This window comes from Miniopterus schreibersii, assembly GCF_964146895.1.
Source record: "Miniopterus schreibersii genome assembly, chromosome: 9".
In the NCBI taxonomy this organism is placed as follows: domain Eukaryota; kingdom Metazoa; phylum Chordata; class Mammalia; order Chiroptera; family Miniopteridae; genus Miniopterus; species Miniopterus schreibersii.
Genome location: NC_138118.1, coordinates 65,302,532 through 65,329,356, shown reverse-complemented (window position 1 = coordinate 65,329,356; position 26,825 = coordinate 65,302,532). Strand labels below are relative to the sequence as shown.

At 37.5% G+C, this 26,825-nt stretch overlaps 1 protein-coding gene across 1 annotated transcript in view; it reads left to right on the top strand.

Annotated features, from left to right (window-relative positions):
* THSD7A (thrombospondin type 1 domain containing 7A) overlaps window positions 1–26,825 on the top strand; it is a 309,979-nt gene that overhangs the window by 160,166 nt on the left and 122,988 nt on the right. The gene's annotated exons all lie outside the window — the stretch shown is intronic.

The window sequence follows — 26,825 nt, the reverse complement described above, 5'->3', positions numbered from 1 at the left end:
GCATGACTAATTTTTAACCTTTTAATTCAACATCTCTTAGAATTTTTTTTGTTTAAATCTCAGTTTTGGACCAGATGTGATAGATATATAAAGGATAAGTGATTTCAAGATGGCCAGGGCTAAATGTATATATTATCATATATTAATATTGCTCTGAAATTCTAATCATTATTGGGTCAAGTTTATATTCAATTAGTAGCTTTATGTCCACACATATGAATATTTTTAAGCAAAGCTGTAAGCTAACCCTCTTACATTTCCCTCTACCTGCAGGATAGCAGGATGTCTATCACTAATCTATTCAACATATATTTTTAGTTGACAAGAGAGTTCCAAAAATTGTGCAAGATGTTGAGGATAGAAATGTCAATACAAATGTTGGGTCAGGGAATGTTCATGATCATCACGTGGGTGCACACACAGAGTTATAATACCATATGCTATGCATTATAAACGAGTTTTGGAAAACTGTAGGGGGATCACAGAAACAGAAACCTCCATAGGGGAAGGAAGTGGTTCTGGAGCTCAGTGAGGACAAGTATGTGTCATACAGGTAAGTGGGTCAGGAATGCGAGAAGGAACAGCATTAGCGCACCATTAAAGAAAAGCAAAAACAAAAGAGAAGTCTTGCCAGAAAAGATGGGCATGTCGTATTTAGCAAATTGTGAATATAATCAGATAGTACTCCCCAGCAAATATGTTGGTTGGAAAGGGAAAGGAATAAAGATAAAGACCTTAATTGACATTAGCAAAAACCAAAAAAATAAAGGGGGGTGCGGAATATGCAGAGAAGGAATCTGATCAAGAAGGACCAGAAAAAAGGGAAATGAGTGTTTCAAAAAAAACAAAAGAAGAGATGACTCCTCTGCCTCCCCGAAAAAGAGTGGCACCAGTGACCAGCAATTCTTGGAAAATAAGCACGGAAGTTTTGCATGTGTAGCTTGCAAGATTTAATTGTTTTTTATCCACTAACTTTACATAGCATGTGAACTCATTTAGGAATCTAGCCTAGGGATACATTTTACTACTAATGTATCTTGAAGTTGTAAGGAAGTATCATAAAACATGTAATGTTAGTACATTAATATTTTCTTGGCCACTTTAATGGCTACGTTTTTAACACTCTTCGGTGGATTTATTATAGCAGTCCTTTCAGGGTAGTATAATTTCATTGCTAGAAGTAGATCAGAGTTTAGTTTCTGAATGTCAATTATGTCCTGTAGGTTATTACTTTCAAAAGAGCCTTCGGAATTCTGAGTCTCAGCTGGATATATTTCTAAATCATTTTGTTATGGAGTTTCCCTACTGCTGTCAAAACACAGCAGAGTGCCAAAAATAAAAGTCACACCAAAAAGGAAAACCAAGAGAATATCATTGTAAGATGTATCTATTGGATTAAGCAAATGCCAAAGCAAAGATCAAGGGATAGAGGAATAATCAGTTCTTCTGAAATTAATATTTATCATGTAAGCATGTTACATGAATAACTTAGGAATATGTGTACTTTCATGTCAAATACCAAGACTGCTAATAATCCTCTGGTAGTCTTTGCAAAGAATGGTTGATTCTCCCTAAAAGTTGCAGCTTTATTTTTTTTTTTGCTCAGAACTTAAACTATATGAGTTTCCCCTCAGAAGCACTTAGCTTTTCCCAATAGGAAACTTATTCAATATACCAGCATCCCAAGGGTGACATGTAAAGACTATAAATATATATGATTGTAGAGCAATTTGACTATGGGCTGTGAAGAATGTTCAGTCTATCTTCATTCAATAAATATGAAAGGACAAAGGTTTACTTTATAAAGAGAGGGAAACCTCTCAAAATAACTCCATCAATTCTAATAAGGAGGTATTGATCTCAAAAAAGTCTGACTGCCTCACCATGAACAACTGACCCTAAGAGCAATTTATATTATATTTAATTTGAAGAACAAAGTTTACACTGTTGTTTGGGCAGATTCTCACTATGTGTTCTAGAAAAGTTGTTTTCATGTGCAACCAAGCTATTAAAATACATGAACTCAAAACAAAATGCTTTCACTCAAAAATACAACTTCTTGATGCAAAAATACTGGAAACAAGTGACAGGAAATTCACATAACCTCTTTTATCTTGGCACATCATATTATATGGGTAATGACGACCTTGGCACGAAGAGAGGGTCACGTTAAATAGTTTTATTCATTGATATATTCACTACTGTTAACTGACTCACACCACACGAGACCATAACAGTTCTCCTCCTTGGAGCTAATATATTTAATGTCCAAAAAATTGAAATGTGTATTATTCAAGTATTCTAAGTATAATGTATGATATTCACAACTTAACATCTTATTGTTGTTCATTGAATTATAGTGTCAGGATGTTTATTAAATTGATGATCCCATTTCTAGACAATAAGAAAAGTATTAGTGTCTAGTTGATATTGGAGAGCACTCACATATTGTTCATGTATTGCTTCTGGCCAGAGGTAACTCCCAGTCCTGACAACTGAGAAGAATTAGTACTAACACCCTTGACAATTTCTGTTCAGCCGGCTGATTAAAATTCCACAAGGCTGTAAAGAATGTCCAGCTTATGCTGGCATGAAATCTACCCTTATCAGAAAAGGACAGGAAGAAGCCTTGCCCATGGGGAGGTTACTGGTATGAGTCCTAGACAGCTGATGAACTGTTGCTGATCATTGGATGCATGAACATGAGTTGATTTTTTTTTTTACAAGCTCAGAGTGAAATGAAAGTAGATTTTAACTGTAGTTAACTAAGAAAATTCTTCCATTTGAAGCAGATTGAACATGTTTTTAAATGTGGGAAACCAAAAGGATTGGTTATAAAGCACCATGAAGCTGGCCATGATTTATATTATAGAAAACTTAAGAACATCCTTTTATAGAAAACATATCTAATAACCCACAGTGAAATCTGGATAAGGTCTGTGGGATTTGAGGTTATTAAGAAAGACAGGCTGGATAACTGGCCTGTATGATGCCATAGAATGAGACAAACCAGCAGGAAGTTTTGTAGGATCAATGGAAAGATGGATGGAGGGAAGGGTGACGACCTGTGAATGGGGAGACAGAAGAATGAACAAAGAGCTCATGCTTTCCCACGTTCTGCAACAAAATAGTCACGATCCCTAAACGAAATGCAGATTCTTTATAATTGTAGTCTTTTATCTACCATTTCCACAAACTAGCCCATTTTCAAAGCTATTTTGGAAAAAATATAAAGGTTATGGTGCTATTTCCCTGTTATTTCAGAAAGTAAATATCAGAGTGTGCCAAAGGCTGGTGCTGCACCTTTCCTATTCACCACTTTTGAAATAACAGGTAGGTGAGAATATTTTACAAGACATCTCCATCAGAAATGTGCATCAGAGATTCTCTACACATTCCCTGATACAGTCCTAAACCATCTAGAAAATATAGTGGTTTATTTTTATTCTGCTAGAAATACATCAAAGCTGTCCCATAAAATAGGAATGATTTCATGTTTCTCTGATTATCTGTAGCATCATTCTATGGATGCAAATTATAGAAAAACATAAAAAGATTTTTAAATTTACTTATGTAAAAATGTCACTAGGATCCCACAATTATAAAAATGGATATACAAAGTTTGTTTATGAACACTTTGTTAGGTAAGTTAATGAAGGTGTGAATACTTTTCATAATTTATCGTATTTCTAAGCACACCCCTTCGTGCTCTGCTGATCTCAGTATGGTAAATGAAAAGGAGCTAAGTCACACAGTGGCTGCATTTTGGAAACAGCCTACACTGAGGCAGGGAGATGCCAAAAGCACTATAACTATAGAATCATGAAAATATAGGCAACCCATGAATGAATCAGATCCTTCTTGGAAATTAGTTCTCTGGATATCTTGTGGGAGAGAAGGGCTGTTACCCTATGAAATTTCTCTGTGATCAGTAGGTTACGAAATGGAAAGAGAGATGCCAAGACATTTCAACCACTGGGGAGAAAAGCTAATAAAAATGTACGTGCTGGGAATTGGACTAAGCTGGTCAGTTGTCTACCCCAAACATAACTTAGAACTTTTAGTAGAGGAAGAGCTTACTAATGAGATGTCAGGAAGTATTGAACCAAAAACACAACGAAAAATATAACGCGGCAGCTCGGACATCATGTAAACATGAAAACAGTACTTATACCACCTTTGACGTGGTCGACATTTAGTAAACACTTGTTGCTTGATATGTCCCCTTTGTAAAATGGTTCGGTTTTCTTTTAATTTGTCTGAAAATGATCTCTCAAACATATCAAATACACCTTCTTAAAAAAATTCTCTATTTCATCAAGTTTATATTCACACCAGCTGTGCTTCACCCCTGACTAAATAACTATTCACAGCTCTGACTCTGAATAGAGGAAACACAACTTAGTAGTTAGGTGAAATGATGGGAGTCAAAATTCATGCACTTTGTTTCAGCTTGGCCACTCCTTTAAGAGAACAGATATCTATATTCTCTTTCCTAATAACATAGATGCTTTGAAATCTTTTGAATTTTCATCTTAAGGCCACTTTCAGAACCACCCTAGACAATCAGGAGACCTGGTTTTTATTTCTGCTTGCCCTGTGTCCTTATGCGCACTGCTTAACTTTATTTGCCTGAAAAGACCTACTTAATGACCCTCCTGTTCCATTTCCAGCAACAAGGCACATTAGAATAACTGAAAACCATCCTACACAGAACTCCTAGACATGCAGACTATAGTACTGTTTTAAATGCTTTTAAGAGCAGAGCTGATGTCTTGAAACTAAATGATTCCCCAAAACAAACCAGGAAAGGTGAACTAATGCTTTCTGTGGTTGTCCTTGGGTAGGGTGGTACAGGAAGAAGGTCACACATTACGGAGACTTAGGGGGAGGGAAGCCCAAAAGGGTCATGACATAAAAGTGTTAGGCAGAGAAAGAGAGCACAGCAGAAGTATGGCATTACATCATCAACCTCAAAGAGTTATAGCATCAATGAGTGAGCAGAGAAATTCAATTTACCTATAGAGAGATGATCAGAAGCAGGTCAGCCTCAGCCTCAGGGCAGAGCAAAATCAAATCTCTCCTAAGAATTCCAACTATGGCCTGTACTCACACTAGTTTAAGTTTCAAATACATGGTGCTTCCATGAGTCCAAAGACGATTGAGAAATTAATATAACAAATGGTGTTAGGCCAGTGGCAGTACTGGGTGCCTGACGTAAGCAAAAACAAAAATTCTGAAGGGGGGAATCCCTTAACCTAAGCCATAGGATTTCCCCAGATAAACCACACATTCAAAATTGCAGACTACCCAGGGAAAGATAAGCCAGTGTAAACAGGATTTAAAATGCCCAGCAAGGAGTAAGATTAGACTCAAGGTCGGGAATATTAAAAATAGAAGATAGAGACCATAAAATATATATGATAAAACTTATTAAAGATGTAAAGGAAAACTTTTAAATGTTAGATATAATGAATCAGAATGAAAGAAAACAGATAAAAGAAAGAAACAAGTTCCAGAACTAAAAAAATTCTTTTACTGGAAATAAACAAATATGGTAACTGGGTAGATCAGAGACATTGAGCTAAACAGTTATCAGTTAACGGAAGACAAATGCAAGGAAATTAATTCTTCAAAATGCAACACTGGAAAAGGCAGCTGAAAATATAAGCGAAGGTAACAGTCATGCAGAATTAAATCAGAAGATTCAGGATGAGAGAATCAAGAGAAAAGATGAGAGAATTTTCTAGAACTGATGAAAGACAAGACTGGGCAGGGTCAAGAAAAACAATCTCCAAGCAGGATAATAAAATACACACATGTAGTGAGATTTCAGCTCATAAACTGCAAAGGAATTAACAAATTAACAGTGACGTTTTCAACAGCTACCAAGAAAAGCAGAGTAACAAAAATGGTGTTTACGAGGTATGGAGAGGAAAATAACTGTCAACGTAGAATTGTTTATCCAGCTCCTTGTCCTTATAGATTGTGGGCGAAATCAAGGCCCAAGTTGAAAAGGTTTTACCTCGTTAAACCCTCACTGAGAGAACTGCTAAGTGATCCTGGTCAGGAGGAAGGACGTGCAACCCAGAAAGAGAGAATTCACCACGTGCAAAGAACTTGGTAAACTCCTAGGTCATCTGTGTGACCATAGACATGTATGAAGCAATACGGATACGTTTCATGACTAAAACACTGAACAGTTAGTTAATGAACAGCATTGATATACAATGAGGGGCATATTTGGGAGAGGGTAGAGGTCCTAAAATCCTTATATATTATTAAGTCATTACGCCTGTTAAATATTTTTTAAAAATTATTTAATCGATAATTATTCACATACAATTATTTAATCATGTAAGATAGTATAATCGATTATTAATAATTAAATTATATATGCATATATGTAATACTTCTACTTTCCAAGCCAACAGAGGACATAAAAGGGACTTAAATAAAATTCAGTCGCTTCAATAAGAGGTACTGAATAAGAGAAAAAAACTTGTTTTTTCTTACAGAGACAATCTAATAACAAATAAAAAAAGCTACGCATCTAGAAATAGGGCTTTTAAATGTCAGTCTAAGGTTATTACAGAACATCCTTTTTTAAAATTATTGCTACATCTGTGAAACCAGCCAGCTGTATTGTTCGTGTTTACAGTGATCAAAGGGTTTGCATCACTTGGTCCAAACATTCCCCACTGCTGGCAAATCCACTAGCAGACCACACGCATTGTGTTTCCCAGGCAGTGCCCTCCTTGTATGCAAAGTACCGATGAAGACTTTATTTTCTCAAGGAAATAACAGGAGATGGCACCAAAGCCGTATATGTGCACAGCGTTAAAAGTGTTCAGAAGATTGAATGGTTGGATCAATTAAATGGCACCTGATAGAAAATTATCTTGAATAATCAAAAAAATGACCAAAATTGTCTTTAGTATTTTTAGAGCGAAGGATAATCTCCACAAACATAACACATAATAAAAGTTACGTCGCCAAATTGACATTGTTCAAGGAAGCATAGAAATGACTGCAAACTTAACATCGAAGGAGGGAAACATCTGAAAATTCATGAGTAATTTCCAACCTATCTCCCTTTCTGTTATTCCAGCTTTTTCCAGTTTTCTAATGGGAAAGATGCATGACATTGGCATTATTACCTAGCCAAAGATGATAATAACAAAGAAATTATTACCTAGAGAAAATAATAAAATTCATTATGTGTACTGGGGTCTTGGACACAGTCATACATGGTGTGCTAATAAAATATGTGAGTGATAGTAAGCTAATGATAAAACATATTGGGTAATAATCTTATGGCACAAAAATGTATTGATAAGCTAAAAACAGTGGAATTCCTCCAACAGTGTGAAGTCTAATGAAATTCTTACAAATGCCTACACGTCTTTCAAGTGCCCACACTGAAAGAAAGTCACAGTAGCAATGATGAAGATGATACGACTATAGTGACAATATTGAAAATTAAATGCTTCATGTGGGGAACAACTAGTTGGAATCAATGACCTCACATTAAACTCATTCTGTGCCTGGCCTCCCAAGTGTTACTCTTCTGAACATCCCTCACAATGTGCTACAACTTGGATCTCTCACTTGGTATTTCTTCATTAACTCAATAAATACTGAATGACTCTTACGTTGCATTGCTAATTTAGATGTTGAAGGTAGAATGTTTAAAAAAAGCAGGCTTGACCCCTGTCCTCTGGGAGCCTATAGCCTAATAGCAGCCTTGTATTTATAGCTTTGTTAGCGGGCGTTCAGAACTGACCTTTCCCAAGGCTGACATGGGGAGACTTCTACAGTCTCTGCTTCTGCAGGTGCCCCAGAAACACACCAAGACCATGGTTCATCCTTAGTTAAGATCTTGTACTCTTATTCATTGGGTGAATTATTTTTCTGGAAAGCACACATCCTCAAAATGCAGTATAAGAATCACCTGGATGCTTTAAGAAAATGGAAAATTTCCTGGATGTTATCCATTGAGATGATGATTCTATAGTTCTGGAATGGGTGCAGGGATCTCTGTCTTTTTTTATAAGCACCATTGTGACTATAGTCAGGAGTTGATTTTACTATAAGGCTCCTGAGAATCCTCTTAAAAGGCTCTTTGCAATGCTTTGGGGGAGACTGGGACAGGGGCAGGGAAGTCCAGGTTTTCTGAGCCAAGGCTTACACAATTTAGGGGACCCTCACTATTAAAAAATAAGAGATCCAAACACAAAATCACTAAGATCCCTGCCAGGGCCTCAGAAGGAGCCTGTGCCATGTGAAGGGCCCTGAGCCTTAAGCTCCTTGGGCTTCTCGTTAAATCTGTCACAAATTCTAACATAGATTTTGGCCTCTCTTAACGCCAAAGGGAATCACGACTTTAAGATGAGACACAGAAGCACAGGCATTCACATCCTGAAAGCCCTGTCTCCCCCAGTTCTGGAAACGGAGTGCCTGGGAAAAGTCACTGCAGTCTTCCGAAGCGATTAGCAAGGTCAGCTCTAATGTTGGTCTTATCTAGACTCACCGAGCCCTGCTTTTAGTTTCCTGAGCTGCAGATCTTCAGAAAGCCACGGTACCTTGCTAGTCGTTAAGCTAGGAAATTGCAGAGGAAGAACCCTTCACACTCGCAGATACTGTTTCATCTTACTTCATACCTGTAACGCAAGACAGAGAGAAGCCATAGCTGTTAGCTAAAGACCCTCCGTCAGTGAAAGAATGGGGAATGAAATGTCACAAAATCTGACACTGTCGAGCGACTGCAGCATGCGTGATTTTTGTAACCCTTAAGCACTGATTTCATCGAGTCCGCTGTGGATGAGTGATAGCACCAGGAGGAATTTTGAAATGAGCACTCAGCCATGTGCACTGGCGAACGAATACATTTTTTCAAAGGCACACTCCTGCTCTCTAAGAATGTAAAAGAAATGGTTTGTGGCTGCCTGTTCCCTGCCCTGCTGATGATTGCTCAACAGGGAGTAGCTACTCTCACCAGTGTTAACAGAGGAGTACAAACTACATTGTGGAGCTCATTAATATTTATTCCTTCTAAAAGCAATGGGCAATAAAAAGGGAAATAAACCAGGGAGAATAGCAGTGGGAAAAGGAAGCCATGGCAACAGATTCGTCTTGGAGAGGTTGCACCATTTATTGCACACAAAAATACACTAGAAATTCAAAGATCCATGTTATTATAAGTCTGAACTCCACTAAAGATGCCTGTTATTGGGTGAACTAATTTATGAAAAAAAATTGTGTATTGAACACAATTCAGGAAGTCAGAGTAGCCATGCATATTCTTGTAATTATATGCATTTGATGTACCTCTTTACCATTTCACATTTTCAGTATTTAACAGAGCTACACAGTGTCAGAGTCTGTGCTGTATCTGCCTATAGACAAGAACTTTCTCTAACTGAAGGATCACCTATCTGTTGTAACAGAGACCGGTGATGTCTCTGTTCCTTTTCTCTCGCTGCTGCTCCATTTTCTGCTTTGAAATGCTCCAAGCATTGTCCCAACTCTCCAGGTCTCTCTTCCTATTTCATATAATCCTTTTCACACTGTAAGACCGCCATAATCTTTCTTCATCCAAGGCCTATAACCTTCTTATACTACATTACACAGTTTACCGTTGGATTACATAGAATTCTGTTCTTTTACAATTGCCTCATGAATATTCATGTCAACTCCTCAAGTTTTAAGCTTCTGAGGAGGGCATAACATTTTTATCCCTCCTAAACTTTATTATTATCCATCAGTCTTACCATAGATCTGGATACATTTGCTAATTGTATCATGTAGAAGTGTCTTTAAGAAACACAGAGAAAGACTATCAGTTAGAGGGTGTTGACTTCCTAAACATCTAATTTACAGTGTTTCATTTCGGATTAACCTATCTGCCTCACGAACTTCATTTTTTCCTTCCTTGCTTTCCTTTCCTCTGCAAAGGCATAATGAGATATGTAAAACATCTTAGCATATGACCTTGCACTTATTAAATGCCAAATGAATGGTAATTACTTTTGTTTATGTGTTTATTTTTCTGATTAAATTGAGAAGAGGGGAGGAATATTTAAAATGATTGCTTTAATGCAAACCTGCACGTTGGAGAGACATAATTGTACACTGGCCTTGCTAGTTGAGAAGCGTCATGGAGGGTGTATAATTCATGGAGCCTCTTCACAATGTCCCAGAATCCTACTGCTCCTTTCTTGGAAAAGATAGACTTTCTCTGCATTATTCCAGAGTAGGAAGAAACATAACTAATTTCACTTCTGTAGCTATAGGAGACAGAGCCATTATAGCCTCCCCTGCTTTGTGATGCTTAACCCATGAGAAGTCTAAGTAGCACCCATTGCCAGAAGAGTCTTGCAGTTGCCATGGGATTGTTCAGTTGCTCTAAAAAGAATACTTTTGCCATTGCTCAACCTGAGAATGCCACACTGCCCCTTACATTGCACAGGATTCCTGGGCATCTAAAACCACATTGATTAGGCAGCATTATGCCTTGGAGACCTTAGCTCTTTTTTACAAAATAGCATTAATGAATAGATGCAGAGAAAAGAGTCTTATTTTTTATTTACAGGTTCTCAGCCAGGTCTGGTTAGAAAGACTTGGATCTATTAAGTTCTTACTCCATTAGGAGTTTCCAGAATACTTTGGGGGAAAAAAGGTCATGTTTTTCGCAAAGAAAGCCTTTGATCCATTTCTCACTGCCTCCCAAAAATCCATAGCAAGTGGGTAAAAGCAAAGAGCCTAACATGTTGTGATAGTGTCTTCTCATTGATACATGACCAACTGGATAATTAGAGAATGATTTTCCCAGACCTACTGAGACAGTAAGTGTCAGAGGACAGACTCAAAGCCAGTTTTTTGACTCCAAAGTCGAAACTCTATCCAGTCATAACCCACCCCCTGGTCTGTGAATTTGCTTCAGAGTAAATAAGTGAGTAGCTGTCTGCAACTTGATCAAAATCATTAGAAGTGAATGCATCATAGCAAATTATCTGGTGATATCTCTGTTGCAAAAATAAATGAAAATGCCATAGAGATCTGCCTCTTATAACAGCAAATTGAAGGAAACTAAGCATAGTTTAAGCCCTTTTTAGAATTCAACTCAATTAAGTTCATTCCCTGAGATGGTTCTTAAGGTCAGTGTGGAGTCTTGTCCGTGAATCAAATGAAATTGCTATTTTTGTAGGTCAGGAGCTGTTGATTAGTGGCAATTTCATATGGTTCAACTGAATAGGAGCAGTTACTGTATTGTATCAAGTCACCTGGTGTGAACTGTTCCTCTCTGTCCTAAGCTTTTCACCGTCCAAATCCAGTGCACAGCTACTGGCTATGAATTAATCATAGTCACTGTTTCTATGTGAACAATATGCACTTTTGGTGTACGTGGTGTGCTTTAGAGAGGGTCATGGTTGTCTTCTATAAAAATATGTAGATTTCCCCTTAGTAGATACTTTTTATGGGATGATAACTCATATTGATGGCTTGAGAGTGACTTGAATTCATCCAACAGCTTTGACTCTATGTGCAGTTGGAAAAGAAATCTGCACCCGATGATGTGATTTTTAATACGTGCCTATGTCCCACTTTGTTTTATGGAAATACATACAGTAAAGGGAAATACAGTGATTTTAAGAATAAATGGAAGAGGAATTTGGGGCAAGGAAAAAAATGCTAGTAGAAAGAGAGCATCAGTCTAATAATGACTATACTAAAGGCAATGTACAAAATGTGTCATAAGAGCCCATGAATTTCTTAAAGCAGGACCACAAGTTTCGGCCCTAAGCTTGTAAATAGCCAATGCAAAGGAGAACATTACATTAATTATGAAATTCACACTGTCCATTAAACGAGAGAAACCAGTTGTAAAGGAGAAGCACAACCATTTCTGGGTTTAAGGTTAGAAAGAAAATTCACCTTCATAAAGAGGAAACTGTAACTATGTTGAATTGCAAGCTCACTAACATCTTTACAATAAATACCACAATGAATTGTATAAGGAAGCTTTTGCTTTTAGCAGTTTTCTTCAATGTAGGCCACTAGCATAAATACGAAAATGTAGCTCAGGAAAAGCATATTAGTGGGGGTTAATGTGATACAGTGCAGATGTATAGGTCTCTGCCAAGCTAGATAACCCAGGGATAGAGTTCAGAATATCTAAATGAATGGGTGCACAGCTTTGCCCTCAGGCAACCCTCCTCAGAGCTCTGATAGAGACTGAGAGGCAGAGAGTTCCCTTGTATCCCCTGACACAAGGATCTGGAGTACTGCTATTTTGGTTTCTATTTAGGGGCAGTTAAATGCAGAGACACATTTTCCAGCCATCATCTAGATGAGGGTAGGATTCGCATCCTTAAAAGAAAATCGAAAGGCTTGACAAAGACATAAACTAGAATAAAATATTATCTCACTTCGAAGAGGGAGATGAGTCTGGGCCTGACTAGATGCAGGGCAGAGGAAAGGTTTAGGCACAGATACAGGAAAATCCACGGTCCATCCATCTCTTCCATAGCTCATAACCCATAGCAAAAACCTGAAACAGTTGCAAGGGAGAACCAGCTTCAACTAACTGTCCTCTCGTAGAAAAAGCAACTCAACTTTCTGGTCTCTTCTTCAAGATAAAATGACTTTTAAGTATAAATCTATGGAACTAATTAACATGCAGTAGCGATGACAATGATGAAGGAGATTAGGAAGATGATACATATTATGCGAGACACTGTTTTGTTTTTCGTTTCTTTGCTTATTAGACCCTCACTACAAGCCCATGAAGTAACTACCACTATTACATAATATTGAGAAGCAGAGAAGTTAAATAATTTTATGGAGGCATATAGCTAGTACGTATCATAGCCCGAACTGTGAATCAGAAAATCTAGCTCCTCAGACTGTGCTCTTAACCATGGAGCGAGGGTTATTAACTATAAGCCAGTTTGATGTCGGGGAAAAGCTACCTCCTGTCTAAGTGATACTGGTTTCAGAATATGTGCTTTTCTTGTAAATAATAAATACATCTCAGAGCCAATGGTCTGTTAATATTGTTCCCATTTAATGACAATAAAACTATACACGTATGGCAATGCCCACACTTCTATTTTCTGTGGCAGGAAGTCTTTTATTCACTTATTTATTCAACCAATATTTACTGAGAACCTTCTGTGTCCAGGCACTCTTCTAAATGCTGAAAATAGAGAAGTGAGCAACACAGACAAGACCCCCCTGATATCACAGAGTTTATATTTTAATGGAGAGAGATAAACTATAAGAATAAAAAAAATAAACAAGAAATTATCAGATAGCAATAAGTACTCTGCAGAGAATTAAAATAGGGTGATATGAGAGAGAATGACTGGGTAATGATATTATCTGGATCTCCCTGGGGTATTTGTTTGGCTTCATAAATTTATATACCTACCCATGAGGAACAAACTCACATATTGATCTTTCTATTTGACAGCTTCAATCATTACACTCAGGTACGTTTGTCTCCCCTCCACACACCCTTGTGATGGCAGAATAAATAAAAGTTTTAAAACAACATCACAGTACATATATCTGAATAGTATAAGCTCCATGATCTGTTGAATAGATGTGTTAAAATAAATCCCTGAAAGCTACTTAGGGGGTAAGATCACTAACAGAATAGGCAATACATAAGTGTTCAGTAAATATTTATTGAGTAAATAATGAATGGACTTAGCAATGACCCCCAAGGGTTGATACATATGATTACTAACTAATCGTTTACTCTGGCAAATATTATTCCTCTGGTTGCCAGAGAGATGCAAGTTCTAAGATATGCATATTTAGGAATGTATCGCAAAACCTGGTACGTAAATATTTTAAATCATCAGAAAAGCAATCATATTGTTAGGTTTCTGCTTCCAGCTATAATAAACTGGAACCTTCCCAATAAGAATAACGATGAAATGGGGCACAGTATGCAAAGATACTGTTTTTAGGCGTTAAGCAGCAAGCCTCAGAAGACTGTGATTACAGTTGTGAAGGGATCAATCACTGCCGTCTTCTACTGGAGGCTCTTTACTCACACAGAGCCGGAAAAGTGGAGAGAAACACAGCATCGGCTCTTTCTGGACTAAGGAGTCAGAGGTCTAAGTTCCAGGCTGCTGAAGTGGCTGGAAATTTCAGGGCAGGTGCAGAGGAAGGGGATGGATCCCGGAGTGTAGGTGGGAACACGCCCGAGCCCTTGGCCCGGGGACAGACAGACTTGCCAAGCCCAGCAGCGCCCCTGTGCTGCAGGCCCTGCTGGCAGGTGTGGCCCAGGCAGCGCAGAGCTGGGCGATGTCAGAGTCCAGCCCTTCCCGGGTCCCCCAGAGTAGGAACTGCACTGTCACAGCCATGTTTAAACCTGAACCAGACAAGCCCTAATCCAAATGAAACCAAACCTGAAAAGCTCAAAACATCCTGCCAGTAATTTAACTGTTTGACAGGGGAAAAAAAGAGAAAGAAAGAAATCTTAGAACGGAAAATGGCATAATCCAGACTCTCTATAACGTCATTCACGATGTCCAGTGGACGCTAAGAAGTCATTCCATGTGCCAAGCAGTGGAATGAAAGGACCGATTATCAAGGAAAAAAAGCACTCAATAAAAATGTACCTTGAGAGGGCCCAGATATTAGAATGAGTAGACAAAGACACTGAAAAACTGTTATACATAACGTTGAAAACCTTAAAGAAAATGAGCGTCTTGGGGAATGAACAGATGGGAGCATAAGGAGAAAAACAAAACATTAGAAGAATCTGGAAATTCAAGAATGTGAAAAATCTGCAATAAAAAAATTTACCCAATGGACTTTTGGGGATTGCAAAAGACAGGTAAAAAAATGCGTGGATCTGAGTAGAAAAAAAGGGTTATTGATCTCGACGACCGATCAATAGATATTATCAGATCTGAAGAACAGAGAGAAAGAAGATTAAGTGAATGAAGTCTATGTGAATGGTAAAACAATATCCAAGTATCTACATATTAAAGATATTACAGAGGGAGAAGAGAGTGATCTGATAGAAAACATATTTGAAGAAATAGTCGTCAAAACTTCTCGAATTTGCTGGAAAAGAAGCCATCAAATTTCAGATCTAAGAAACTCAGCAAACCCCAAGCAGAATAAATGCAAGGGAAAATACAGCAAAAGTATATTATACTCAAATTGCTAAACACTAAAGATCAAGAGAAAATTCTTAAAGATGCCGGAGGGGGAAAAGCCATGATATATGCATGTGAGTAAAGATAACAAATGAGGGTTGAAATCTCATTAGAAACAATAAAGGTCATAAGACAATGAAAGTGTGTTTGCTGGGGGGAAAAAGTCAGATTTCTACATCCAGCAAAAATATTCAACACTGAGGATGACAAATTGACATCTTCAGAGAAATTAAAGTGGAGAGGATTCACTATTAAACAGTTAAGAGTGTAGATTGTGGAAATAGAATGCCAGACTCATGTGATCTTAAACAGGTTATTTAACTTCTCTGTGAGCCTGTTTCCTTCTCTAGAATATAGGAATGATAAAACTAGTAAAAAATTAAACGAGAGAATTCATGTACTGAACTTACAACCATGCCAGTCATATATACTAAGGCCTCAACAGTTCTGATCTAACATATAAAGTAGGGCCCCTGTTTTAGAATAAGTTCTACTTTAACAAGAAGTATGTAATTTGGCAATAGTGCTGTGAGGGGAAAAATGCTCCCACGATTACAGCTGAGACCTTGGAAATGGAGAAGATCCTCCAGGCCTCAGTTATCTACCTTCTCCCGAAATAACGTCTAAATGTCCTTCTGGGAGGGTCTGTGGAGCCCCTCCCATTTCCTCAGCTCCAGAGAGCTTTGTCCAGGGGAACCAAAACCTTCAGCCTCGAGGAAAGACCAGCTTCCCTTCTCATATTTGAGGCTTTTTCAGATCTGTTTGGTGCCAGCTGCCTAATATCAATCTTCATAAATGAACATGACCTCCCAGCTGAAATGCAGCTGAGCCCGTTGGGAAACTTCCCCTGACCTAAGGAAAGAGCTGAGAAAAGCCGTAGCCAAGAGGGTTCACTGATGACTCCATCAATAACAGAGACAAATCATCTTGACATAAGAACACAAGAACCAAGCAAAAGCCATACAGACCAGAGCCCTCGTTTGGATTCACTTCTAAATATCCTCTCAAGAGTCCTTCACGGCTTGTGTGCCACCTGGGCCCTCATCAAGGTGAAGCCAGAGGCTCAGCGCCCGTTCCCCTCCCCCACCCTTGCCTATAGTCCCTCCTTGTTTGGGTTGTAATGCTGACAATTTTTTCCATCTCATTCAGTAATTCTTTGTGTCAGCCTTAGTGAATTTTAAAACGTAGCCTTACATTAAACTTTGAATGGTGTGTAATATTAAAACAAAAGTTCATTTCATGTTTTAGACGATACTTAAAAAACATTCAGAGAAGCTTTAGGGTTAAACAGAAGCCAGGAGAAGACCCCACTCCATGTACGCTACTGTAGATTCTCTCACTTTTTGCTGTCCAGAGGGGGGAAAAAATCTGAAAATATGTGAGAACATGGAACTTAGAAATAATAATAATATAAGAGATTAGGAATAGAGTTTTTAAATTGCAAAAGAAAAAGATTTAGAGAAAAAGTAATGAGTTAATAAATAAAATATGATATTTAAAGTGCCATTAAAATAAAAAATCATAATGAAAAAGATAATAAAATAGGAAAGATTTTGAATGATTACAATAGGCTAGAAGTTGACAAAGACAGAAATGTACAAGATACAGAGCTGAGGTTAAAAAGTGAAAGTCTGGCCCAGCCGGGTGTGGCTCAGTGATTGAGCATCGACCTAGGATCCAGGAGATTGAGGTTTGATTCCTGGTCAGGGCACATGCCCGGGTTGCAGGCTCGATCCCCAGTCGGGGTCGTGCAGGAGGCAGCCGATCAATGACTCTCTCATCACTGATGTTTCTGTCTCTCTCTCCCTTCCTCTCTCTGGGAAAAAAGTTAAAGTCTTTGAGATAAAATGTAAGAGGGGCTTAATAACAATGGATAAAAATTCAATTTAAAGTGGAATAAAGACTTTTGGCAAGCATGTCCTCTGTTTATGCAATTATCAGGAGAAGGGACTCTACACTTATCATTATATAAATAGGAATTTTGAGAAAAGCATGCAAAATTTTAGGGAAAAAAATTTTTTTATACTAGGGATAGTTATCTCTATTTACTTCTAAATAAGCTGTGTTGAGACAGTGAGGATGGCAGCAACTTGCTGTGGAGAAACTTGAATGAGTACAAGCTTAACTTAGATTTATTTTTCTAGACAATGAACAGGGAAAAATTGATAAAAATATGCCAGTGAATTTGGCCACACGCTGGACTACCGTTAAGTCATTATTCACAAATTATTCTTTTCTTCAATATTTCATCAATATTTTCTTCGTTAATTTTTTCTTCAATATTTCATGGTATTATGGACTGAGTTGTGTTCCCCCCAAGTTCATACGTTGAAGCCCTAATCCTCAATGTTACTTGTTTTGGAGATAGAGCCTTTAAAGAGGTAGTGGAGGTGAAATGAGGTCATAAGGGTGGGGCCCTAATCCAATACAACTGGTTTCTCTATAAGAAGAGAGACAGAGGATTTGCAAGAACAGAGAAAAGGCCATGTAAGGACACAGTGAGAAGGGAGTAGGAAAGAACCCAGAGATATCAGCCCTGCTGGCACCTTGGTCTTGGACTCCCAGCCTCTAGAACTGTGAGAAAATATATTTCTGTTGTTCAAGCCACCCAGTCTATGGTCCTTTCTTATGGCAGCTCTAGCAGATTAATACACTTAGTCATCAGAATAATTATATTTGGAGTAAGGTACTCTGTCATTAAATTGTGGAAAACATACAGGTTCCAAACTGCTTATTTTAATTTATAATACTTATTAATGCTCTTTTCCTAGTTAGGGACATTGTAAATGGGACTTTGAGTCAATAATGGTATGTTGCTGGAAGATTTCCGTGTGTGTTTTACATAGATTATTCTACTACATGTCCTGTTTTTATTATTTTTTAAAAAAAGAAAGAACTCCATATTTGCAGTATTGCAACAGATGGTGCAGCCCTCTGGTAGCAGAGTGACGTTCTCATCAAGCTGTTGATACAGTTTGTAGAATTTAAATCCTAACAATGATTGACATTGCTACAAAGACGTATATTTGGAAATCCCACATATTTTTTAATGTTCTTGTCTTATATGACTGAAGGTCAGCAAGAGAAATTATTTGACATGTTTGTCCTATAAATACTTAAAAGGATAGCACAGTTCCATGTTATCCATGTCAAGACATTGAGATCACTGTTTTCAAGGCAATATGGCACTGTGAGCATAGACATATGGGCCTCTCTCTGTAATTCCCAAAAATGACCAATAGAAGATACAAATAGGGAAGCCTACATCAGTCCTGGAAAGGAGAGAGCCCATCGACAGGACTAGACACTTAGAAGAGTTTCTATTCACTAAGATGATATTGATATAAAAATGAAGGAAAGGGGGCACCGAGGCAAAGGAACAGCCCCTGTGAGATTGAGTAGATTTCTGAAAGAAGTAAGTAAGAAGGGATCCTGACAGGACTGTCCCTGGCCCCCAAACTCAGCAGAGTAAAGGCTGAAGACAAGGCCCATCACTGGGTGCCCTCCCGACTCTGCTAACAGGCAGTGTTCAGATGGTAGACCAGCTGCACAGTGGGCCGAGTTCCTTACAGGAAGGAAATGGCTTCCTCAGAAGTCTGGATCATTTACAGGAGTGTTAGCGTTAGTGTAGCGTTGGTGTTCACGTGCTAGTTCCTTCCCCACCACCAGTCTCCTCAACACCCGTAACTGAGAGGTTAAAACTAGAGGATACGTATATATACATATAGCTGAGCAGAAGAGAAAGACTACTGTCTTCTAGATCTAATCTGGACCTAAAGGAGTATTTGGGAAGAACCTCATCTGAACTTATGAAATGTATCCAGTATAACTTCCACTTGACTGTAAACCAGAATAGAGTAAACCTAGCCCTCCTGTAACTCCAAAAGATTAAACAGAAAAACCAAGAGGCCTGTGTAAAATTACCGCAATGCCAAACACAGGGACCACTCAAACAGCTTAGCTCTGAGAGAGCCTAATGTAAGAAAGAAAAAAGAAAACATTAAAAGCTGGTCTGTGACCTCAGTCAAATATTTTTTTTGGTGACCTCAACACAATTAAGGAGGTTATAGCAAGCGCAAAGAGGAAGGAAGCAAGCTCGGATCAGGCAGGATGGCCTGGGCTGACTGTCGAGGCTCTCAATTCATGGGCTGCACGGAAGCAGTGATGAGTCTTCTGGGTACTAAAGACATTAATTATGATGCAGAGAATGAACTCCAGGGCTGTGCATGTATGCTTCTGACATAAACTATATAATGCCTTGAGTTAAAAGAAGAAAAGATTAATCAAAAACAATAGCTCATTAATGAGTTAATCATAGCCTGAAAAGACTGGCAGTGAGTTTTAAAGCACATTAAATACCAAGAGCTAATTTTCAATCATCATTTGAAGTATGGTTACAAAGTTGATTAAAGAATAAGTGTATTATCTTTTAAACAATGCCCTGTATTCATAGAAAGAACATGATGGGTTTTATGTCCCCATTAAATATAACAGCCTGAGAAAGACAAGAGAAAAGAAAATTCTGGGAATAAATTTGAGTACAAGAACATCTTCAAAGAACTTCAAGTAATTACGTATCCATGTAGAATTTAATTAATTTTCAAAATAAAGACTTTCCTTGTTGGCTTGACATTAATTCTTGGGAATGAATGTATAGTTCCTCTAACTGACATGTAAGAGGGTGTTGAGTAAACCATCAAATTAAATCTTGGAATTAAAACAACTTTGGTTAAATATACCTTAAATGCTACCACACAATTGTAATAATTAAGGGAAAACAAACAAAAAGTAACCATTGCCATCACCAGGGGTCCCATAGCACCCTTTGGCATATAATTCCTAACACAAGAGCAGGGCTTTGAATAGAGTAAGCATTTAATGTTTATTTTCACTGACTGAACAATAGAATAAGAAAGTAAAGCATTTTTAACCAATTTCATTTTAAGTCTTTGGAATCTCTTTATTAGGCACCCTGTGCTTAATAAATGTGGTCAATACCTATACAGAAAGTAAGATTTAAATACAAGAGGATGTTCTTGTAATTGTGAGTTAGCAATCAAATAAGTTTGTTCAATGAAAAAAAATATGTACTCTTTCAAGAAAAAGGTAGATTTTCAGGTAAGACAGTGGAAATGAATACGGTATCAGGAGGTTTTGAGTGCCTAAAGTGCTCAGCTGTTTTGCTAAATGGACGAATGAATTATTAAACATATTGCATTTTCCTCAACCTTTGAACCCTAATATATCTTTTGCATGAGTACGGAAAAGGCATATCATTTTACAAATAGATCTGAAGTAGACTGAATGTGAGATCTCGGTTTAAACAATTATGAAAATCTCAATATATTTTTTCATGATTAAAAAAGCTAAAATACACATGTATATTTTTTAGGCGCTAGAACAAAAATTACTTCATTTACAACTTTGATATTAAAAATTTTAAAAACGGATGAGAATCTAAACTGTTTCTTATTAAAATACTGAGTATTTATTTTCCAGGTGAATGTCACTTTCAGTTCTTACTGCAACCAGTCTCCTGACTCCTGCCCAACACACACACAGCAATAACCAAACACTGTTTTAAAATGTATTATGTGTTACAGTCAAGCCACCTATTGTATTATAGACTTCAGAGAGAAGAGACTTGGGATAAGGCATGAGGGAAGAACATGGCTTTTATTAATTGTCATATCATAGTATAGTAGAGTGGATAACAGTATGGTCTCTAAAGTCAAATCCCACAGCCACTGATTAGCTGTGTGACCTTGGGCAAGTTACTTGATCTCTCTGTGCTGTAGTTTTCTCATCTTTACATTTGGGATTACAGTTGTACCTACTTCATGAGATTGCTGCTGTGAGGATTAAAAGAATATTAAATAAATTCAATATAAATATTTACTATAGTCATTATCAGTATAAGTGCAGAACCTCCCACTTTGATAGTAATTTAATTGGACAGCCAGTTCTTGATATCTAATAGAATGAAAATTTAGTTTCCATTTTTCAACTGGAACACAAAAGTCAGAATAATTTTCACTGGTAGGCCGGCAGGGTTGATGTTGAATTATCTTGATAGCTTCATTATCTTATTATGTGAGTATGACATACACTATATTAATAACCCCCATTAATTATATTTTAATTCATTCTCACCTATATCAAATATATTTGCATATGTGTGTGTATCTGTTTGTTTACATAGACATTACATATTATTGACACTCCCTCATATATCGTTCCAAGATCTCACGGAGTAGTAGTTAGTTGGAGGTGTACCTGAAGATTATGGAGCCAGTCTGCCTGGACATGAATCCAAAATCCTTATTTTCCAGCTGTGTGACTGGGGGAAGTTACTTAACTTCTCCATACTCAGTTTTTCCATTTGAAGGTAATTATCCCTCCCCCAAGTGGGGATAATTGAATACCTACCCCAAGGGGTTTTGTGAGAATTAAATGAATTAATATGTGTTAACTACTTAGAACACCATAACATTGCCCAGCACAGTAAAACCAATAAGCATGTGTTAGTAAATAAATCACATCTCACTCCATCCACAAGCGCAATTCCTGCTCTAAATTTTCTATTTAACGTTCTTTCCTTTTCTTTATATACTTGTGCTTCCCCTTCCGCCGGAGACCGCCAGGAACACATCGGTAGCTGAACTGGTGGGGTTCATTCCTCATTGCAGGGAGGGGCAGCTCACAGCCCAGGCATCTGTGTGTCAGTAAGTGGCCTAAAGGATTTATTGCAGGACTTGGGCTTCGGTTGTGATTTTTTAAGGAGGGTTCAAATACGTGTGCTTTGCCCTAAGGAAGCAAGAATAATTCTCTGACCAGGTATCTTCATAAACCTCATTTGGAAGGAGGTCAGAGGAGTGGAAGATCAAAGCTGTAGCTGGTGAAAAAGCAGAACTCATTCATGTTAGCCGGGAGAGGGGACTGTTAATTTTTGTGCTGCTTACAATCACCCTGTTTTTACTTAGAAAATTTATAAAGTAGCCTTATTCTTTTTCTCATTCCGTCAGAGCACAAAATGAGCTTGTGTGATTTCATGCTCTGTGTAATGGTTGAGGTCCAAGCAGGAGAAAGCCAGGGCCTAGCTCTGAGGGCCAGACTCGCTGCTGAAAACACCAGGGCCTGGCTGGTACTGGCAGGCAGTTTCCAGACACTCATGGCGGCTCTCCTCTCTCTTAGGCTTGTGTTTTTACTCCAAAACAGAATGGGACTGCTTGATTTTTAAAACTTTATATGAATGGTATACTTTAGTGTATATTTGTCTCTGACGTTCCTAACGCTGATGTATTTGTGGGTTTCACTGTATTGATGATTGTGCTCAGGTCCGTTTATTTCCACCTCTGTACAGCACTGCATAGTACTCACACCCATAGTTTAATATCCATTCCCTTTTCTGTTATTTCCACCAGTAGTGTTTAACTGTTCTGGCTACCTGACATCTTCTCCAGTACTTGATATTGTCAAACTCTTAACCTGTTGACAGACTAGTGGATTTAAAATGCCAATTTCAATTATATTTTTTAACTCAGTCTGATCATCTCTGGCTTTTAGTGGTTAAATTAGTCTTGGGCATTAGTGGTTCAAGTTTGTGTTTTGCATTTGTTTCTTCCGTCTTCTTTTATTCTCTTTGTTCCACTTTTTCTGGTTCTTTGTGCCTCCTTTCCTCCCTTCTTTTGAGTTTATTGCACCGGTTTTGCTGTTATCACATTGTTTCCCGTGGTTCAGAAGTTATACATCCTTACCCTATTTATAGAAAGGGGTTACTTTAAAATGTTAAGGTCCAGACCCAAATGAATACTAAATGAGAAGATACAAGACTACATAATATGTAGGCTGGTGAAGGGTAATCAGAGGTCAAATAGTCTTTCATAGTTAAGTTCTCATTTTCTGTTTGAAAAATGCCTTCCTTTGCCCCTGATAATTAAAGAATTCTGTATATGCAGTTCACCCACCAGGCCATTAAAACAGGGTTTTGTGACCTGCAGATTGGTAATGCCCCAGGAAGAAGCCAGCTTTAGGACTCCACTTCCATAGCTGAATTCAGGCTGTGAATGTGGGGAAGCCTTTGAGGATTTTCCTTTTTTATGATTCCAGTTATATAATTAAAAGTTTTCATTTAAAAATGAACATACACACCCTACCCGGGTAACTCAGTTGGTTAGAGCATTGTCCCAGTACACCAAGGTTGTGGGTTCAGTCCCCGGTCAGAGCTCATACAAGAATCAACCAATGAATGTATAAATAAGTGGAACAGCAGGTCAGTATTCCTCTCTCTCTTCCTCTCTCTAAAATCAATCAATAAAATATTTTTTAAAAAGATGAGAACGGACATCATCTTTGGAAAATATCACATACTGTAGTATACATTATATAGCATATCTATACAGTAGTATACTATAGTGTCAGAGAGAGTAGTATTGCAGCCTTAAAATAACAAAAACAGAAAAAACACCAAAAAAACATAGACTTCTGCTTTCAGGAAGATAGCAGAGATATAATATTTCCTAATTCTCCTACTTGAAAAACTCCTGCACATTATATACCATATAAACCATTAGATGACGTCAGTATTCTGGTTATGATATTGTGACATATATTTTTAAGATCTTATAATTGTGAGAAACTGCATTAAGGGTATATAGAATCTCTGTGAAGTTACAATTTCATGTGAATCTACAATTATGTCAAAACAAAATGTTCCAGTTTTAAAATAATACATTAGAGGTATATCAGTGGATGTATTTTCAGAATGTCTCGTTGGCCACATTGCTGTAAACAAAAGTCTTAAATTTGCTTCATATAATGATTCTTTTTCCCATTTTCAATGCTCCAAACAGAAAAATAAAAAAATATTTTAGACCTGCAAAAACGCACGTCTCATTTTTTTGCTTGTTTTGTCAATTGCAGAAAAGTTCACACATTCTTTTGTAATCTCATGAAGCATGCATAGTAAATATAATTGAATACCCTTTAAGTCATATGAGAACAATAAAATTTCTCCTTTATTTTTAAGAGATCAACAATAAGGCTTTTAAAAAATCTAACATATTTCTGGATAAACAATATCTTTAGTACAATTTTACAAGAATAATGAGTAGGCCATTCTAGAAAATTCAGATCTCATTTTTTGAGAATATGTGATCAGCAGTAAACACTATGTTATGTAACATAGAACTATGGGAATTTTATCCCACGAATTAAACTGGAACACAGTAAGGTTTCCAAGGTCTGTCCTTTACCTCATTCACATAATCACACTTATTCCAAATAACCCTTAGGCAATTGAAAAAATGTAATTGACTTATAGGTTTTGAGGAGCTCAGCTAGTATCTGTGATTTACATTAATCAATATGTACCCTATTTTCAAGAAAAACCTATAATGAAAATCACCAAAGGAACGAATCATACACAAATATGTACTCTCTCCCTGTGTTTCTTTAATTGATGAAATAACTTTATATATACTCTATAAAGACACCTATAAAACTGAGGTTATTTTTCAAGAACTATGTTATCTCAGTGTTGACTTGGTTAGCTTAGCAGCCGAGAAGATCCCAAGGGTATTTTGCTTTAAGCAATACTTCCTCAAGCCTTTATTCAACACATTTCTCTCTTAATAGCTCAAGAAGATTTCTGTGACTGATTATTCTATTGATTCATCCTAAATACACGGAAAGCTAACATTATGCTCATAATGAAAATAGCCAGGAATTAGAAACACCTGTTTCCTTGATAAAAACTTCGTTTCCCCCCTAAAGTTTTCAGCCTTATATAGAAAATAAATTTCTTCAAGCTCTAGCAGTCTTCACAATTTGCATCCACAGTAGACTCCCCTCTACAATATAATGTTTAAAATTACTTTTAGTCAATTAAAACAAAAAAGGAGTCATTTCTGTCATTATACACACAATTCTAATTTAAATGATAATCCAGCGAGTTTTAACCCAAGACACACACTGGTGCGCTGCAAGAATTTTTAAAGTATGCAATACCTGACTATTTAGTAGGGCCACTGACCTCTTTTCCCTTAGATTGTCAAATTAAAAAATGACAACAGCCAACACAACAATAGCCATGTGTGAATAAATCAGATCGGCAAAAAATGTATTTTTTGGTGTGCTGCAGAATTTTAGTAATTAGTTTGTGTGTGCAGTGAGATGAAAAAGGTTGAAAATGGCTGTGATAACCTAAAGGATTCCACAAGTGAAGGAATTATTTATGTTAATTTGCCGGTATAGGAGTTTTCTACACACTATAGACTTACTAGTCAAGGTTCTCCAGAGAAACAGAACCAATAGGATATATAGATAAATAGGCAGAGCTTTATTACAGGAATTGGCTCACATGATTATGGGACAAGGGCCACTGTTGTAATTCCCGGTTTCCTAGAACCGGGAACTCTGATGTCCAAGGGCAGGAGAAGATGGGTACCCCAGCTCCAGAAGAGACAGATAATTCACTGGTCCTGCACCTTTTGTTCTTCTGGGCTTTTAATGGATAGGACCATACCAGGCCCCATTGGTGACAGTGATCTTTTCTACTTAGTCTGCAAATTCTAATGCTATAATCTCTTCCCTCATAGATGCCCCCAGACACAATGTTTTACCAGCTATCGGGCATCCCTTAGCCCAGTCAAGTTAACACAAAAAATTAGCCATCACAAGACTCTTATGTCTGTAGGATATTAAAAACCACTTATTTTATGTGAAATGTGTATTATTGGTGTCAAACTGTGTTTTGTAGTCAGAGAAGTGAGGCATTTATTTCTGTATTTTCTGTCATTAGCATGCCAAGTACTTTCGCTGTTGGAAAGCAATAAAATTAATCATTTTTGGCTTTGGTTGATGTTATGATGATGCACATTAGCAACAATTCTGATAAACTTAAGAATGCTCCTGGTTCTCCATCCTAAGCAAATCAGGGGTGCCAAGTCATTGATTTTCACTGCAATGTGTGTGTGGGGACAGGGTAGGAGAGGAGGGAGATAAGTTAAGCACTTCTAGGAGAAAAAAGGAAAAATAATATCTGTAGAACACTTTTCAGAACTGTGTGTGTGTGTGTGTGTGTGTGTGTGTGCAGGAAGCTGAGTGATGCACTAGTATCACAGTTTGCCTTAAAGTTTAAACTACAAGCAGATGTATTTAGCACGTTTATTTAGGACGTTATAGCTTAAACTATTTCAATGTCTCTGTGAGCTTCTAGATGCAATCCCATGCAATCAGAATTGGATAGCTCTTTACATAAAGAGGAGAATTATGTAAGACGTCTTTTATTTCAGTCCTTTGTGCTACAGGAATGGGCATTCCAAATGATCAGATGGAAACAGGAACTAGCTTTTATTAAAGGAAGTGTGTCCAAGACATTTACTTCTTAAATTTTTACAACAGAAGTTACTATAGCTATATAGCACACAATAGACAGCTGAACTTGACCCTTTTGTGTTGGATATATAGCTCCAGATGTCTTTCTCACTTAGTCATTTGTGTTAACTGTCAAGGGCATGTCCTAGACATAATAGCCAACCGCACACATCAGCGTAGAAGAGAGGCAGGGGCAAGCAGTACTTATCCATTGTTTATTGGGCAACTTACGAACACACATGGACAATTATAAATTAGTCTCCT